The sequence below is a fragment of the Gorilla gorilla genome, chromosome 2 (assembly GCF_029281585.2).
Source record: "Gorilla gorilla gorilla isolate KB3781 chromosome 2, NHGRI_mGorGor1-v2.1_pri, whole genome shotgun sequence".
Classification (NCBI taxonomy): Eukaryota; Metazoa; Chordata; class Mammalia; order Primates; family Hominidae; genus Gorilla; species Gorilla gorilla.
Window position 1 is genome coordinate 28870389 of NC_086017.1, and position 19501 is coordinate 28889889.

Consider the following 19501-nt stretch of genomic DNA (forward strand, 5'->3'; position numbering starts at 1 on the left):
AGTATTCTGATGTCTATACATTTACTGGCATTTTTTCTAGCCCTAAGGAACTATCTCAGCTCAAGAATCATAAAAACTAAGGGGTCATTTACAGGGCACCAATAACAGGTGCTCCAAAAACAAAAAGAGAAATCCTTTCCTATTTTTTATTGTCTAATATATGGCCCTAAATTCTGTACTGCCCAATACAGTAGCCACTTGCCACATCTGACTATTTAAATTTAAATAAATTAAAATTAAATCAAATTTAAATGTCAATTTCTCACTTACACTAGCTACATTTCAGTTGCTCAACAGCCACTTGTGGCTAATGACTACTTTCTTGGACAGGGCAGACAGAAAATATTCTTCCTCACAGAAAGTTCTATTGGAGAGTACTGCTTTAAAGTATCTCATATTTCTTCTACCTAAAAATATTGTTAGCTATCATTTTCATTTATTTATACACTACACTATTGCCACCTCTTTACAATGATTTCTTGCAGCAAGCTTCTGAGACAGCTTCTATTTCTATCCTCACCATCAATATCACAGATGGCAATCTCTAATATATTAAGATATGAGTTTTCCTAAATTTATGTAGCCAAAAAGTGGTGGGTCTGGGAAATAAACTCAGATCACCTGTCTCCAAATCCACTTCATAATGGTGCTTCCAGAGATCCTATTTTTCTTCTGACTTATATTTATCACTATTATTTGATGTTAATATATACATTGAAGAGGAGTCATGGATCCTGGTACTGTGTGCTGTGAGAAGATGATAAATTTAATGTTTATGCGTGTGTGAGAGAGAGAAAAAAAAGGTGACACCTAGCAGTAATAACTAATAGAAAGTAGAAAAATGAATACAACCTCACAGAAATGTGAGACAACTTTAAGTACACCAATAAATATGTAATGGGGAAATCAGAAAGAATGGAGAAAAAGAAAGGAATATAAAAATATTTGCAGAAATAATGACTAAAAGCTTTTCAAATTTGCAAAAAAAAGACATTAATCCACACATTCAAGAAGCTCAACAAACTCCAAGTAGGATAAATTGAAAGAAATCTACACCCAAACACTTCAAAAAAAAAGTTGAAAGACAAAGAGAAAATCTTGAAAGCAACAAGAGAAAAATGACCCATCACATACAGGAGAGCCTCAATAAGATTAGCAGAGGATGCCACATCAGAAACAATGAAGCCCAGAAGGCAATAGGATATTCAAAGTGCTGAAAGAAAAAAACCAGTGCATATTTGTCACCCAAGAATCTTACTTCTAGCAAAACTATTTTTCAAATAATGAAGGCAAAATAAAGACATTCCAAAAATGCCAAAGCTGAGAGATTTATTGCTAGCAGATCCACCTTACAAAAAAATACTAAAGAAAGTTTTTCAGGCCAAAAGTCTATCAACATGAAAATTCAAATTCACATGAGCAAAAAAAGAGCACCAATAAATTTAATAGTGTAACTATAAAAGACAATATAAATGCTATTTTTTATTCTCTTTAATAATTTACAAAGTGATTATATAAAACAATATGCAAAGAATTATATTGTGGTGCTTATGACATATAGAAATATAGTATATTTGACAAGAACAGAAAAAGGAGCTGGGTAGAAGCAGAGTTGTACTGGAGTAAGGAAATGAAACCAGATGTTAAATCCACAGGAACAAATAAAGAGAAACAGAAATGGGAAAAAAGGAGGTAAATGTAACAAGTTCTAGAAGTATGCACTTGCTCTTTATTTCTCAGTATTTTTAATAGACATAAAATTATATAAAGTAATAAGTTTTACAAGGTATTATTGGGTTTGTGACATAGATGGGTGTAATACATATAACAGCAATACCACAGAAAGAAAGAAGAGGGAATAGAGCTATATAGAAGTAAAGTTTTCATATTATATTGAAATAAAGTTAGTATAAATCTGATAGTAGATCCTAATAGTTAAGATGTATATGGTAAGCTTGAAAGCAACTACTAAGAATATAGCTAAAAATTTTAGTAGAAAACTATTACAGGCATTAAAATATTACAATAGAAAATGTTCACTTAATGCAAATGAAAGCTGGAATGGCTATACTAATGTCAGATAAAGTAGACCTTAAAACAAAAAACAGATAAAGAGGGGCATTTTATTACAATGAGTGACACTGGAAATGAATTACAGAAATACATTTGGGAATTTCACAGATATGTGGAAACTGAAAAACATACTGCTAAACAACCAATGAGTCAAAGAAGAAATCACAAGGTAAAGTAAAGAACACTTAAGATGAATAATGAAGACAGATGTATTAAAACTTACAGAACGCAGTTAAAGCCCTGCTAAGAGGTAAATTTATGGTTGTAAACACCTACATTAAAAGAGAAGACTGACCTCAAATCAACAACTAAGTATCCCTGTTAAGACAACAGAAAAAGAACAAACTAAATCCACAGCAAGCAGAAGGAAAATAATCATATGTATTAGAATGAAAATTAATAAAATAGATGATTGAGTAACAATAGACAAAATCACCAGAACGAGGAAGCAAGATGGTTGAATAGAAACCCTCCAGTGATTGTACCCCTTCAGGAACACCACATGGATCAACTATCCACACAAGAAAACACCTTCATAAGAAACAAAAATTAGGTAGGTGACCACAGTGCCTGGTTTTAACATCACATCAAGGAAAGAGGCACTGAAGAGGGTAGAAAAGACAGTCTTGTGTAGCCAACATGCTGTCTCCCACTTCCCCTGGCAGTGCTCCATGGCTTAGGGAGAAAGAGTCTGTGTGCTTCGGAGAGGGAGAGCAAAGTGATTGTGGGATGTTTCATTGGAACTCAGAGCTCCCTTGTCAGAGCAGAAAGCAAAATAGGGCAGAATTCAGAATGCACCCTTGGAGGGAGCATTTAGATCAGCCCTAGCCAGAGGGGAATTGTCCATCCCAGCCATTGAAACCTGAGTTTTGACTAGTCCCACCACCATGGGCTAAAAGACTCTGGGTCCTTAAATAAACTTGAAAGATGGCATAGGACACAAGGACTGTAATTCCTGGGAAGTCCTGGTGCTGTGCTGGGTGCAGAACCAGTGGACTTGGGGTGCATAAGATTCAGTGAGACACACCAGCTGGGATGGCCAAGTGTGTGCTTGGGCCACTGCTCCCCCAATTCCAAGCAACATAGCTCACAGCTTCAGGAGACACTCCTTCTGCTTGAGGAAAGGAAAGGGAAAAATAAAGGGGACTTTGTCTTGCAACTTGGATACCAGCGAGGCCACAGTACAATTAAGCACCAAGCAGAGTCATGGAGCCCCCATTCCAGCTGTAGCTCCTGGACAACATTTCTAGACCTACTCTGGGCCAGAAGGGAACCCACTTTCCTGAAGGGAAGAACCTAGTCCTGGCCTGTTTAATTACCTGCTGACTGAAAAGTCCTTGGGCTGTGAATAAACATCAGCGTTAGTCACAGAGTAGTTGCCACAGGCCTTGGGTGAGTCTCAGTACCATGCTGGCTTCAGGTGTGACCTAGTGGATTCCCAGCTGTGGAGACCTTGGGGAGAGAATCCTTCTGCTTGAGGAAAAGAGAAAAAAGTGAAGAGGACTTTGTCTAGCAAAGTGGGTACAGTTTAGCCACAGTAAAATAAAGTACCAAGCAGATTCCTAAAGTCCCTTATTTCAAGCCACAGCTCCTGGACCACATTTCTAGACCCTTCCTGAACCAGAAGGGAACTTAATTCTCTGAAGGGAGAGACCCAGGCCTGGCAGGATTTACCACCTGCTGACTAAGGAGGCCTTGGGCACAGGCTCTGGGGAAGACCCAGTACTGTGCTGGCTTCAAGTGTGACCCAGCATCATCCCAGCAGTGGTGGCTATAGGAGGACTTGTGTCATTCCTCCCCCAACTCCAAGCAGCTCAGTATAGAGAGACAGAGACTCTGTTTAGGGGAGAGTTAGGGAAAGGACCAAAAGACTTTGCCAGGGAATTATCCTGAATCTTACGGAAGATCATCAAGGTGGTACCTTTATAATTCTGCGAGAGTCACAGCATTACTAGGCTTGGGGTGCCCCCTAATGCACATAAAGCTGCAGTGAGCAAAGATTTAAACCACAATACTCAATTTGCTTTGAATACTTGAAAAGCCTTCTCCGGAAGGATGGGTACCCAGACTCTGAAGGTTAGAATATATACTTAACTCTTCAATGCCCAGACATTGACTAACATCCACAAGCATCAAGACCATCCAGGAAAACGTGACTCACCAAATTAACTGAATAAGGAACCAATGACAAATTCCAGAGTGACTATATTGGGGAAGCTCAAGGAAATTCAAAATGACACAGAGAAGGTATTCAGAATCATATCAGATGAATTTAACAAAGACATTGAAATAAATTTTTTAATCAAGCAGAAATTCTCAAGTTGAAAAATCCAATTGACCAGCTAAAGAATGCATCAGAGCCTCTCAATTGATCAAGCAGAAAAAAGAATTAGTGAGCTTAAGAGAAACTGTATGAAAATACACAGATGAGAAAAGAGAAAAAAGAATAACAGAAAAAAGCATGCCTAAAATATTTGGAAATAGGCTCAAAAAGCCAAATGTAAGAGTTATTGGCCTTGAAGAGAAGGCAGAGTGAGAGAATGGAGTAGAAAGTATATTCAAATAGATAATAACAGAGAATTTTCCAAACCTACATAAAGATATCAATATTCGAGTACAAGAAAATTATAGAACACCAAGCAGATTTAATCCAAATAAAACTACCTCAAGACATTTAATAATTGAGCTACCAAAAGCAAGCATAAATAAAGGATCCTAAAAGCAACAAGACAAAAGAAACAAATAATATACAAAGAACCTCCAATATGTTTCAGCCTTCCCAGTAGAAATCTTACAAGCTAGGAGAGAGTTGCATGACATATTCAAAGTGCTGAATGAAAAAACCTTTTATCTTAGAATAGTATATTCAATGAAAATATTCTCCAAATAAAGGAGAAATAATAATATTCCCAGACAAACAAAAGCTGAAGGATTGTCAACATGAGAACTGTCCTACAATAAATGCTAAACACAGTTCTTCAGTGTGAAATAAAAGGGCATTATCAAGCAATAAGAAATCACCTGAAGGTACAAAATTCATTGGTAACTGTAAGTGCATAGACAAAAACAGTACATTAACATTGTAATAACCAACTCATATCTTATAGGAAGACTAAAAGAGGAATCTATGAAAATAAATAACTATAACAATGTTTTAAGAGACAGACAATATAATAAGATATAAATGGAAACAAAAAGTTTAAAAGTAGGGGAAAATAAAGTTAAACTGTAACATTTTTATTAGTTTTGTCTTTGATTATTTGTTAGTTTTTTTTTGGCAATCAGAGTTAAATTGTCATCAGATTTAAATAATGAGTTATAAGATGTTATTTGAAAGCCCCATGGTAGCCTCACATCAAAGAACCTACAACAGATACAAATACACACACACATACAAAAACAAAAAGAAAGAATTTAAATTGACTACCAGAGAAAAATCATATTCACAAAAAGATAGACAGGAAGGAAGAAGGGAAGACCACAAAACAAACAGAAAATAAGTAACAAAATGGCAGCACTAAGGCCTTACTTATTAATAGTAACATTGAGCAAAAGTGGACTAAACTCTCCAGTCAAAAGACATGGAGTGGCTAAATAATAATAATAAAAGAATCAACTGTCTGTTACCTACAAGAAACTCACATTACCTGTAAAGACAGACATAAAGTGAAAATAAAGGGGTGGAAAAAGAGATTCCACACAAACGGAAACCAAAAAGGTACAAGAGTAACTATACTTAGATAAGACAGATTTCAAGACAAAAACTATAAAAAGAAACAAAGAAGGTAATTATACAATGGTTAAGGGATCAATTCAGGAAGAGGACATAGGAATTATAAATATGTATGTACATAGTACTGGAGATACAGATTTATAAAGCAAAATTTATTAGAGCTAAAGGGATAGATCACAATGCAATAATAGCTGGAGACCTAAACACCCCTTTTAGCACTGGACACATCATCCAGATAGAAAATCAACAAAGAAACACCAGACTTAATCTGCAGTACGGACCACATGGACCTAATAGATATTTACAGATCATTTCACTCAATGGCCGCATAAGTCTCCTCAGCACACGGATCATTCTTAAGAATAAAGCATATGTTAGGCCACAAAACAAGTCTTTAAAAAATTCAAAAATATAATTATATCAAGTAACTTCCCTGACCACAATGAAATAAAACTAGAAATCAGTAACAAGAGAAACTTAGGAATCTATACAAACACATGGAAATTAAATTATATGCTCCTGAGTGACCAGTGGGTCAATGAAGAAATTAAGAAAGAAATTTTTAAAATGTCACGAAAGAAATGAAAATGGAAATACAACATACCAAAACCTACAGGATACCGCAAAAGCAGTACTAAAAGGAAAGTTTAAAGCAATAAGTACCTATGTCAAAACAGTAGAAGAACTTTAAATAAACGATCTAATGATGCATTTTAAAGAATTAGAAAACCAAGAGCAAACCAAACCCAAAATTAGTAGAAGAAAAGAAACAATAAATATCAGAGTAGAAATAAATGAAATTGTACCAAACGAAAATATAAAAGATCAAAATAAAAAGTTTGCTTTTTGAAAAGATAAACAAAATTGCGAACCTGCAGCAAGACTAAGAGAAAAAAACAGAAGACCCAAATAAATAAAACTGGAGATGAAAAAAGAGATATTACAAGCTGTGGACAGTGGCTCACACTTGTAATCCCAACACTTTGGGAGGCTGAGGTCGACAGATGGCTTGAGTCCAGGAATTAGAGACCAGCCTTGGCAAGATGGCTAGATCCCATCTCTACAAAAAGTGAAAAAATTACCCAGGCATGGCAGGGCGCGGTGGCTGATTCCTGTAATCCCAGCAGTTTGGGAGGCTGAGGCGGGCGGATCACGAGATCAGGAGATCGAGACCATGCTGGCTAACTTGGTGAAACCCCGTCTCTACTAAAAATACAAAAATTAGCCGGACGTGGTGGCGGGCGCCTTGTAGTCCCAGCTACTCAGGAGACTGAGGCAGGAGAATGGCATGAACGCGGGAGGCGGAGCTTGCAGTGAGCCGAGATAGCACCACTGCACTCCAGCCTGGGCGACAGAGCGAGACTCCGTAAAAAAAAAAAAATAATAATAATAATTACCCAGGCATGGTGGTGTGTACCTGTAGTTCCAACTACTCAGGAGGCTGAGGTGGAAGGATCGATTGAACCTGCAAGGTCAAGGTTGCAGAGAGCTATGGTTGCACCACTGCACTCCAGCCTGGGGGACAGAGCAAGACCTTGTCTCAAGAAAAAAAAAAAAAAAAGAAAGAAAGAAAGAAAAGGAAAAAAGAAAAGACAAAGGAGACATTGCAAGTGACAATGCAGAAATTCAAAGGATCATGAGAAGCTATTTTGAGCAACCATATGCAACTAAATTGGAAAACCTAGAAGGAAATCAACAAATTCCTAGACATGTACAACCTACCAGGATTGAACAATGAAGACATCCAAACCTAAAGAGACCAGTAACAATTAATGAGATAAAAGTGTACTAAATAGTTTACCAGCAAAGAAAAATCTGGGACTCAATGGCTTTACTGCTGAATTTTACCAAACATTTAAAGAACTAATACCAATTCTACTCAAACTATTCTGAAAAATAGAGAAGGAAGGAATACTTCCAAACTCATTCTACAAGGCCAGTATTATCCTGATACCAAAACCACAAAGAAACATCAAAAAAGAAAACTACAGGCCAATATTTCTGACGAACATTGATGCAAAACACATCAACAAAATACTAACAAAACGAATTCAACAACATCTTAAAAAGGTCATACATCATGAACAAGTGGGATTTATTCCAAAGATGCAAGGATGATCTAATATATGCAAATCAATCAATGTGATATATCATAACAGAGTGAAGTCAAAGAATCATATGATAATGTAAATTGATGCTAAAAAAGCATTTGATAAAATTCAACATTCATTCGTGATAAAAATAAAACCTTCAAAAAACTGTCTTTAGAAGGAACATACCTCAACCCAATAAAAAACATATATGATTGACCCACACCTAGTATCAGATGAATGCCTTTCCTTGAAGATCTGGAACATGACAAGGATGCTCACTTTCACCATTGTTATTCAGCATAGTACTGGAAGAGTATTAGCTAGAGCAATCAGACAAGAGAAATAAATAAAGGGCATCTACATTGGAAAGGAAGAAGTCAAATTATCTTTGTGGATGATATGATCCTATATTTGGAAAATATCTAAAGAGTCTACCAAAAAACTGTTAGAACTGATAAATTCAGTAAAATTCTAGGATAAAATATTAACATCAAAACATCAGTAGCATTTCCATATGCCAAGAGCAAACAATCTGAAAATGAAATCAAGAAAGCAATCCCATTTTCAGTAGCTATAAATAAAATAAAATACCTATGAATAAACTTCACTAAAAATTGAAAGAGCTCGACAATGAAACCTCTAAAATGTTGATGAAATAAATTGAAGGGGACACAAAAAAATGGAAAAATGTTCCATGTTCATGGTTTAGAAGAATCAATATTGCTAAAATGCCCATATTATGCAAAGTGATCTTCAGATTCAATGCAATTCCTATCAAAATGCCTATAAAATAATTCATAGAAATAGAAAAAGAAATCCTAAAATTCACAGAGAACCACAAAAGACCCAGAATATCTAATTCCATCCTGAGCAAAAAGGATAAAACTGGAGGAATCACATTACCAGACTTCAAATTATACTACAGAGCTATAGTAACCAAAACAGCATGCTACTGGCATAAAAACAGATACCTAGACCAATGAAACAGAATTGAGAGTCCAGAAATAAATCCAAACACCTACAGTGAACTCATTTTTAACAAGAATGCCAAGAACATACATTGAGGAAAGGACAGTCTCTTCAATAAATGGTACTGGGAAAAATGGATATGTATATGCAGAAGAATGAAACTAGTTTCCTATTTCTCACTACATTCAAAAATAAAATAATAATTGATTAAAAACTTAAATCTAAGACCTCAAACTATAAAATTATTAAAAGAAAACTTTGAGGAAACTATCCAGGACATTGTAGTAGGCAAAGATTTCTTTAGTAAAACCCCATAAGCACAGGCATCCAAAGCAAAAATGGGCAATTGGGATCACATTAAGTCAAAAAACCTTTGCACAGAAAAAGAAAAGAAACAATGAACAAAATGAAAAGAAAACCCACAGAATGCGAAAACTATTGGCAAACTATTCATCTAACAAGGGATTAATAACCAGACTGTGTAAGAAAGTAAAACAACTCAGTAATGCAAAATCTGATAATCCAATTAAAAAATGGACAAAATATCTGAATAGACATTTCCTAAAATAAAACATACCAAAGACAAACATGTATATGAAAAGGTACTCAATATCATTGACCATCAGAGAAATGCAAATCAAAGCTGCAATGAGATATTAATGGTATCCCAGTTAAGATGGCTTTATCCAAAAGGCAGGCAATAGTGAATGCTGGTGAGGATGTGGATAAAAAGAAAGCCTCATACACTGTTGGTGGGAATGTAAACTAGAACAGCCACTTTGAAGAACTGTATGGAGGTTCCTCAAAAAACTAAAACAGAATATCGTATGATCCAGCAATCCTACTGCCAGGTATATACCCAAAAGAAAGTAAATAAGTCTATCAAAGAAATATCTGCGCTCCCATGTTTATTGCAGCACTACTCACAACAGCCAAGATTTGGAATCAACCTGTGTCCATTGAAGGAAGAATGGGTTAAGAAAATGTGGTACATAAACACAGTGACGTGCTATTCGTCCATAAAAATGAAGGAGATCCTGTCATTTGCAACAACATGGATGGAACTAGAGGATGTTATATTAAGTGAAATAAGCCTAACACAGAAAGACAAATTTTGTATTTCCTCACTTATTTGTGGGAGCTAAAAATTAATATATTTGAATTCATAGACAGAGAGTATAGTATGATAGTTACCAGAGTCTGGGAAGGATAATGGCAGGGCGGAGTAGACATTGTTAATGGGTACAGAAATATAGTTAGAATAAATGAGATCTAATATTTGATAGCACAGTAGGCTGACTTGGTCAACAATAATTTATTGTACGTTTTAAAATAACTAAAAGACTATAAGCATAATGTTTATGACACAAAGAAATGATAAATGCTTGAGATAACGGACATCCTATTTACTCTGATATCATTATTACACATTGTATGCCTGTATCAAAATATATCATGTAACCCTAAATATATACACCTACTCTGTATGTATAAAAATTAAAAATTAAAACATTTAAAAAATAATGAAAATAAATGCCATTAATTAAAAAGTAAATACTATTTTTAGAAACATTTCTAACTAATTGTGGCTGGTGAATAGAAAAACAGTTGACTTCTTAATATTAGCTTAGTATAATCCAGAAAAAGTGCTACATTCTTCTTGTTTTCTGTGTAAAGAACTGTATCATTTCTGAATGACAGATTTGTTTGTTTCTTTACAGTTTCAATAACTTTAGTAAATATTATATTAACTAAAAATGATGATAGTAGAAAAGAAAATCAACAAAACCAAAGTTGGTTATTCGAGGAACTAAACTTATAGGAATACAAAGCATTATAAAGGAAAAATAATGAACAACTGTAGGTCAAGAAATTAGATATGTTTAATAAAAAGTACAAACCTCTAGAAAGACAAACAATGGCCACTTTCTTTAGAATAACAAAAAAACTCTGAATACAATCATAACAAGTGAAGTATTTCTGGTTCTAGGTCCTTGAGGAATTGCCACACTGTCTTCCGCAATGGTTGAACTAATTTACACTCCCACCAATGGTGTAAAAGCATTCCTATTTCTCCACATCCTCTCTAGCATCTGTTGTTTCCTGACATTTTCATGACCGCCATTTTAACTGGCATGAGATGGTCTCTCATTGTTGTTTTGTTGTGCATTTCTCTAATGACCAGTAATGGTGAGCCTTTTTTCCTATGTTTGTTGGCCACATAAATATCTTCCTTTGGGAAGTGTCTGTTCATATCCTTCGCCCACTTTTTGATGGGGTTGTTTTTTTCTTGTAAATTTGTTTAATTTCATTGTAGATTCTGGATACTAGCCCTTTGTCAGATGGAGAGATTGCAAAATTTTTCTCCCATTCTGTAGGTTACCTGTTCACTCTGATAATAGTTTATTTTGTTGTGCAGAAGTTCTTTAGTTTAATTAGGTCCCATTTGTCAATTCTGGCTTTTGTTGCCATTGCTTTTCATGTGTTAGTCATTAAGTCTTTGCCCATGCCTATGTTCTGAATGGTATTGCCTAGGTTTTCTTCTAGCATTTTTATGGTTTTGGGTTTTACGTTTAAGTCTTTAATCCATCTTGAGTTAATTTTTGTATAAGGTATTAAGTAAGGCATCCAGTTTCAGTTTTCTACATATGAGTAGCCGGTTTTGCCAACACCATTTATTAAATAGGGAATCCATTCCCCATTGCTTGTTTTTGTCAGGTTTGACAAAAGTCAGATGGTTGTAGATGTGTGGCATTATTTCTGAGGCCTCTGTTCTGTTCCATTGGTCTATGTATCTCTTTTGGTATCAGTACCATGCTGTTTTGATTACTGTAGACTTGCAGTATAGTTTGAAGTCAGGTAGCACGATGCCTCCAGCTTTGTTCTTTTTGCTTAGGATTGTCTTGGCTGTATGGGCTCTTTTTTGGTTCCATATGAAATTTAAAATAGTTTTTCTAATTCTGTGAAGAAAGTCAATGGTAGATTGATGGGGATAGCATTGAATCTATAAATTACTTTGGGCAGTATGGCCATTTTCACAATATTGATTCTTCTTATCCCTCAGCATGGAATGTTTTCCCATTTGTTTGCATCCTCTCTTATTTTCTTGAGCAGTGGTTTGTAGTGCTCCTTTAAGATATCCTTCACATCCCTTGTAAGTTGTATTCCTAGGTATTTTATTCTCTTTGTAGCAATTGTGAATGGGAGTTCACTCGTGATTTGGCTCTCTGTTTGTCTATTATTGATGTATAGGAATGTGATTTTTTATCCTGAGACTTTGCTGAAGTTGCTTTTCAGCTTAAAGAGATTTTGGGCTGAGGTGGTGGGTTTTCTAAATATACAATCATGTCATCTGCAAACAGAGACAATTTGACTCCCTCTCTTCCTATTTGAATACCCTTTATTTCTTTCTCTTGCCGATTGCTCTGGCCAGAACTTCCAATACTACATTGAATAGGAATGGTGAGAGAGGGCATCCTTGTCTTCTGCCAGTTTTCAAAGGAATGCTTCCAGTTTTTGCCCATTCAGCATGATATTGTCTGTGGGTTTGTCATAAATAGCTCTTATTAATTTGAGATACATTCCATTAATACCTAGTTTGTTGAGAGTTTTTAGCATGAAGGGGTGTTGAATTTTATCAAAGGCCTTTTCTGCATCTGTTGAGATAATCATGTGGTTTCTGTCATTGGTTCTGTTTGTGTGATAGATTACGTTTATTTATTTGCATATGTTGAACCAGCCTTGCATCCCAGGGATGAAGCTGACTTGACCATGGTGGATAAGCTTTTTGATGTGCTGCTGGATTCGGTTTGTCAGTATTTTATTGAAGGATTTTCACATTGATGTTCTTCAGAGATATTGGCCTGAAGTTTTTCTTTTGTTGTTATTGTGCTCTGCCAGGTTTTGGTATCAGTATGATGCTGGCCTCAGAAAATGAGTTAGGGAGGATTCTTTCTTTTTCTGTTGTTTGAAATAGTCTCATAAGGAATGGTAGCAGCTCTTCTTTGTACCTCTGGTAGAATTCAGCTGTGAATCCGTCTGGTCCTGGGGTTTTTTTTGGCTGGTAGACTATTAATTACTGCCCAATTTCAGAATTTATTGGCCAATTCAGGGATTCAACTTCTTCCTGGTTTAGTCTTGGGAGGGTGTATGCAACCAGGATTTATCTATTTCTTCTAGATTTTCTAGTTTATTTGTGTAGAGGTGTTTATAGTATTCTCTCATGGTAGTCTGTGTTTCTGTAGGATCAGTGGTGATATCCCCTTTATCATTTTTTATTGTGTCTATTTGATTCTTCTCTCTTTTCTTCTTTATTATTCTGGCTAGCGATCTATTTTGTTAATTTTTTCAAAAAATCAGCTCCCAGATTCATTGATTTTTTGAAGGATTTTTCATGTCTCTGTCTCCTTCAATTCTGCTCTGATCTTAGTTATTTCTTGTCTTCTGCTAGCTTTTGAATTTGTTTGCTCTTGCTTCTCTAGTTCTTTTAATTTTGGTGTTAGGGCATTGATTTTAGATCTTTCCCGCTTTCTCCTGTGGGCATTTAGTGCTATAAATTTCCCTCTGAACACTGCTTTTCAGAGATTCTGGTATGTTTTGTCTTTGAGACAGGAAAACGTAAAATTAAGAAAACAATTCAATTCATAATAGCATGAAAAAGTGCTCAGGAAAAATTTTTTTAAAAAGAAATGCAAGACTTACACTCTAAAAACTTTAAAATAATATTGAAAGAAATTAAAGATGACCTAAATAAGTGGAAAGATATTATATGATCAATAATCAGAAGATGATATTGTTAAGATGGAAGTACTCCCCAAATTGATTTACAGTTTCAGCAAAATCTCTATCAAAATTCCAGCTGTCTTCTTTGCAGAATAAATTGGAAAGCTGTTGCTATAATTCCTACATAAATTCAAGGAACCTAGAATAGTCAAAACAATCCTGAAAAAGAGCAAAGTTTGAGAATTCACATTTTCTGATGTTAAAATTTCCTATAAAGAGACAGTAATCAAGACTGTGTGGTATGGCTACTGTGTGTGTGTGTGTTTGTGGTGTGTGTGTGTCTGTGTGTGTGTTTGACATAGAATTGGGAGTTTAGAATTAAGCCCTAACATTTACAATCAGTTGATCCTCAACAAGGGTGGCAAGAGAATTCAATGGTGCAATAATAGTCTTTTCAACAAATGATGCTGGGAAAACTGAACATCCACATGCAACTGAAGTTGGATCCTACCTCACACCATATAAAAATTAACTAAAAATAAATCAGAGACCTAAAAGTAAGATCTAAAACTATAAAACTCTTAGAAGAAAATTTAGGCATAAATATTTATGACGTTGCATTAAGCAATGTTTTCTTAGATATAATACCAAAAGCACAAGCAAAAAAAGATAAGATATGCATCATCTACATCATCAAAATTAAAAATTTTTTGCTTCAAAAGTATACCATCAAAAACATAAAAAGGCTACCTACAAAATGGAAGAAATTTTTTACAAATCGTATGTCTAATAATAGCAATGTGATACTACTTCACACCCACTACAATGGCTATAATATAAGAAATAACAAGTGTTAGCAAAGGTTTGGAAAAATCAGAACCTTCAAACATTGTAATGTAGGAGTATAAATTAATGTAGCCACTTTGAAATCAGTCTAACAGTACTTCAAATATGATACAGCAATTTCACTTTTAGGTTTATAACTGAGAAAAATAAAAGCATAGGTCCACACAACGTGTACACACATTTATAACATTTATAGCAATGTTATTCACAATAGTCAAAAGGTTAAAACAAGTCAAACGTCCATCATATGATAAATGCATCAGCAAACTGTGATATATCCATACAATAAGATATTATCTGGCAATAAAATCAAATGAAATACTGACATGGGAGAATCTTAGAAACATAATTCTAAGTGAGGAGATTGGTCAAAAAGGATCACATATTGTATGACTCCATTTATATGTAATATTCTAGTGTAAGCAAATCTATAGAGACAGAAAGTAGATTAGTGATTGCCTAGGGCTGGAGGGTTAGAGTTGGGGAGTATTGAGGACTATAGGTGACAATTAAATTGTGTAGGATTATTTTGGGGGGTGATGAAAATATTCTAAAGCTGATTATGGTGATAAATGCACAACACTGAATGTGCAAAAAGTCCTTGAATTGTACACTTTAAATGAGTCAATTGTAATAATATTTTTTATAATATAGAAAATGACATGTGGCATGCTATGGTACCAATAAAGCAGTTTAAAACAGAATAATAGCTAAATGCCAGGTTTTCTGTAAAATGAGAAAACTAAGAGCAAATATAGTAATATATAAATCATATAGACTTTCTCTGTCCAATACAGTAGCCACTAGCCACATGTGCCTATTGAAATTTAAATTTTCATTAATTAAAATTAAGTACAATTAAAAATTAAATTATTTACTCACAGTTACCACATTTCAAGTATTCAATAAACACATGTGACTAATGGCTTCATTTTGAAAAGTGTATATATAACACACATCCATCATCTCAGAAGGTTCTATTGTACAGTATTGATGTCTACAATCTAAATATCATAGACTTATTTTTACATTTCCCAAGTATATTATCTACTTAAGAACTATTTTTTACTTTCAGACTTTTGTCCTTTTTGATTTAAAATAAATTTTCTTAAATATAGATATAATTTTTTAAAGATGTTTTTACCTTGAAAAAAACATGGTTAACCTATATTAGCTCCCTGTTGCCATCTCCATCTCTCACAAAACAAAAACCGGTCTGGATCACTGAAGTATAATATTTTCAATAGCACTCAGTTTGAATGTTTACGCAGAAAAAAGGTAGTTTATAAGACTGAAGGTAGAGAAAGATGACAGTCTGGCATATTATGATGAATCTTATTGGTATGTAAATATTGGGTATTAATTTAGAAACAAAGGTGGTTATGACAGTGAAGCGCTAATATTTCAACCTCATTTGAGGAGGAAATATGCATTTGATTGAATCAAAGGTGTTCAAAAGGAGGGTTATTTTAATTGCTATGTCACTGAAGAATAAGAAAAAGGTAAAAGAAAATACTCTATTGATATGTGTTGTCATCTGGATTTGCTTTTCTGTAGTCATCTGTGTGTGCATTTGATTGTATTTTATGTCACCCTGGTGAACAATACCGCAATATGTCAAGACCATTTAGAATTCAACTACAAAGGAGCTAAGAAAAGGGTTATGGTTTTCATGTTGATCAGCATCTTCTGCTTAGATTGGGAGGCCTTAAAATTAACTCCAGTAATATAAAAAAAAATCAGACACAATGCAAAACAGGCAATCTCACAAAAGACTTCCTTTATGGCTCATCAGAGTAAATTTCCTGTCAAAATACTCTGCGCTAAGTAAAGGTTATCTATTCATATGAACACCTGACTTATAAAATCAATCAGGGCACAATAAGAAAGATGCCTGCTTTTTTGCATGCATTCAAATTGTTGTTCCCATTAACTTAACTTCCTAAAAATATATTTCATTTTTTCAGTCTGCTCTGCATAACTCATTAACATCATAATCGCCAGCAATAATTGCCTAAAGTAAGTAAAGAAAATCGCTAAAGATGAAGAGTTGAATTACCACTTAATGAAATAAGAAAAAAAGAAGACAATTTAAATCAACAGTCTAAGATGCTGCAACCACTCCCTTCCTTCAGAAAATGTATAGTAATTGTGTTTTTTTGGAGCCTGTTGTGTTTATAAATGAGGATTCGCAGACAGTCAATTCTCAAAATGATTCTACGAGTTTAATTGATGATATGAATCAGATGAACTTAAGAATATTTTCTCAGCAATCTAAAGCTGCATTTTTATAACAAGTTGCAAAATAAAACTATTTAAGATATTTTTGAAATCATCTCTATGCTGATTAGAAGGCCTGACCAAAATGAAGTGTTTCTTCTAGACCTCAAAAGGTGTGGATTCTCTCAAAGAAATGTTTAATCTATTTGGGGATTTGTTGGTTATCCCTTTTTTCCAGTATTCTTCCATTGTAGTTGATTTCTACTCCCAGAAAACATTTGACAATGTGTGGAAAAGAATTTTATTATTCACAACTTAGTGATTGCTACTGAGATCCAAGACAGCTCCCTGTAATAAAGAATCACCTGGCTCAAAATGACAATAGCAACAAGGTGGAGAAGCCCTGATTTACACCAACAAAAGGACCTAAGAGAGTCTTATAAAAGGCAGTGAATAAAATAAAAAGATAATGTCTCAAAATAACAAAAAATAATCTGTTCAAAGTCAAAATAGTAATGCAATGTTTTACAAAATGATAATTTATTTTACAATTTAGAGAGCAAACTGGAGATAGGGAGACAGAAGAAAGGGAATGAGGATACATTCCTCCAGCTGCCCTTATTGGCCAAAACTTTAACTCATGTCAAATAATCAGACACTAACTGTAGTAAAGGATAATTATGATTTATCATTTTTATATTTATTTATTGACTCTGTAAGTATATGAGTTATTATGAGAAATAGATTAAGTGGGTTGACGGCATCAGGCAAGTACACATGTAAAAGGATAGTAAAGTGGAATTTTGGCAGATGCTTTAATACAATGGTTATCAAACATTACCATGCATCACAATTAACTGAAGGACGTTAAAAACACAGACTAATGGCGGCCTCATCTCTATAATTTCTGACCCAGTAGGTCTGGGGTGGGTTTTAAGAATTTGTAGCACTTTTAATAAGTTATTCAGTGGTGGTGATAGTGCTGTTCTGTGGCCACTCTGAGAACCACTTCCCTAATTCAGTAGATACTGCATCCTTAATGAAGTGCAGTACAACTATGATGCAAATTTCACTTGCAATAATAATATAAACAGTTATATATTAGGAGACGAGGAAAGTGGAAGTTATTTTAGAGAGAACTCTAAATGTGCGCTGTGGAGTCCTATCCCCTCACAAGTGGTTGAGGTGGGGCTGGAGAGTACAGGCAGCTTCCATCAAGACTAGGGAAAGACGCTTCAATGCAACCACTTGGAGGGATATGTTTCTCATAGTTTGCAGCATAGAGGGGAACTCTGTCTCTCACTTAAGAAATCCAAAGAACAGGAGAGACTGGTTGACTAGCTGATCAATGGCAGGCAAAAATGTTAAGTTTCTAATATGGTGGAATTAACCTGCATAGTTGGAATTTGTCAAGATGAATGAGTGTTTCTCACCTGGAGATCGTGCGTGGCCTGTGTGCAAGGGACACAGTGTTGGGGCAATCTCTTTTTTTTTTTTTTTAGATGGAGTCTTGCTCTGTCACCAGGCTGGAGTACAGTAGCACGATCTAGGCTCACTGCAACCTCTGCCTCCTGGGTTCAAGCTATTCCCGTGCCTCAGCCTCCCGAGTAGCTGGGACTACAGGCACACGCCACCATGCCTGGCTAATTTTTTTGTATTTTAGTAGAGACAGGTTTTCACCATGTTGGCCAGGAAGGTCTCAATCTCCTGACCTTGTGATCCACCTGCCTCGGTCTCCCAAAGTGCTGGGATTACAGGTGTGAGCCACTGCACTTGGCCGGGGTAATCTTAAATTTTGTCCAAAAGGGAAGACTACAAGGAGTTAAGGGACCTTAATAGAAAAGGCTGGAAATATTGCTGGATTGGTAGGGGCTGGGAGGAAGTAAGAATATCAGCCATAATAGAGATGCCTTTGCAGTAGAGTCAACAATAGTAGCTAGTGTTTGGATAGATATTTAATCATAACCTCATTTATATTTATGCCATGCCAAAGAAGAAACATTCTATCAAAGCTGCCCATTTAGAGATTGTATTAGTCAGGGTTCTCTAGAGGGAAGAGTCACTAGAGTCTCAAAACTGAAGAACCTGGAGTCTGATTTTCTAGGGCAGGACTCATCCACCACAGGAGAAAGATGTAGGTAGGCTGGAAGGCTAGGCCAGTCTCGCCTTTCACGTTTTTCTTCCTGCTTTATATTCGCTGGCAGCTGATTTGATTGTGCCCACCAGATTAAGGGTGGGTCTGCCTTCCCCAGCCCACTGACTCAAATGTTTCCTTTGGCAACACCCTCACAGACACACCCAGGATTAATACTTTGTATCCTTCAATCCAATCAAGGTGATACTCAGTATTAACCATCACAGAGATATTTATGCCTCCTGGCAAATTTCTTCTTATGTTAGAATACAAATTAGAAGGTATAGACCAATGTTCAGTTTCAAATTCATTATAAAGTGACGGTGGTACCATTATAATCCATTACATGCATTGAGTTCTTGTTTCCCACTTGTTGAGACATGGATTGCTCATATATGTGACTGATCAATAAATCCTCCACAGATGAAAATATATCCTGGAGAAGCACAAAAGACAACTTCTTGTGGGATACCTTTCGCATTAGGGGTCATTAGTAAGAAAGCACTAGTAGTATCTATTTAAAGCTCTACTACTGAACTATTGCATGGCTGGAAACTACTAATAATTAGAGAATTAGGGTTACAGACTTGACTACAAACTGTTGAATTATGTTTTCTTTTGGTTTTCTGCCAATTTTAGTGTCTAAAATAACATTTGTCCTTTCAATGTTCCCAGAAGATTGAAGATGATAGGGACAATGTTAATGCCATT

General features: G+C 35.2%; 1 long non-coding RNA gene across 1 annotated transcript in view; it reads left to right on the forward strand.

Moving 5' to 3' along the window:
• Positions 1–19501, forward strand: part of LOC134757991 (uncharacterized) — a 112912-nt gene that overhangs the window by 63283 nt on the left and 30128 nt on the right. The gene's annotated exons all lie outside the window — the stretch shown is intronic.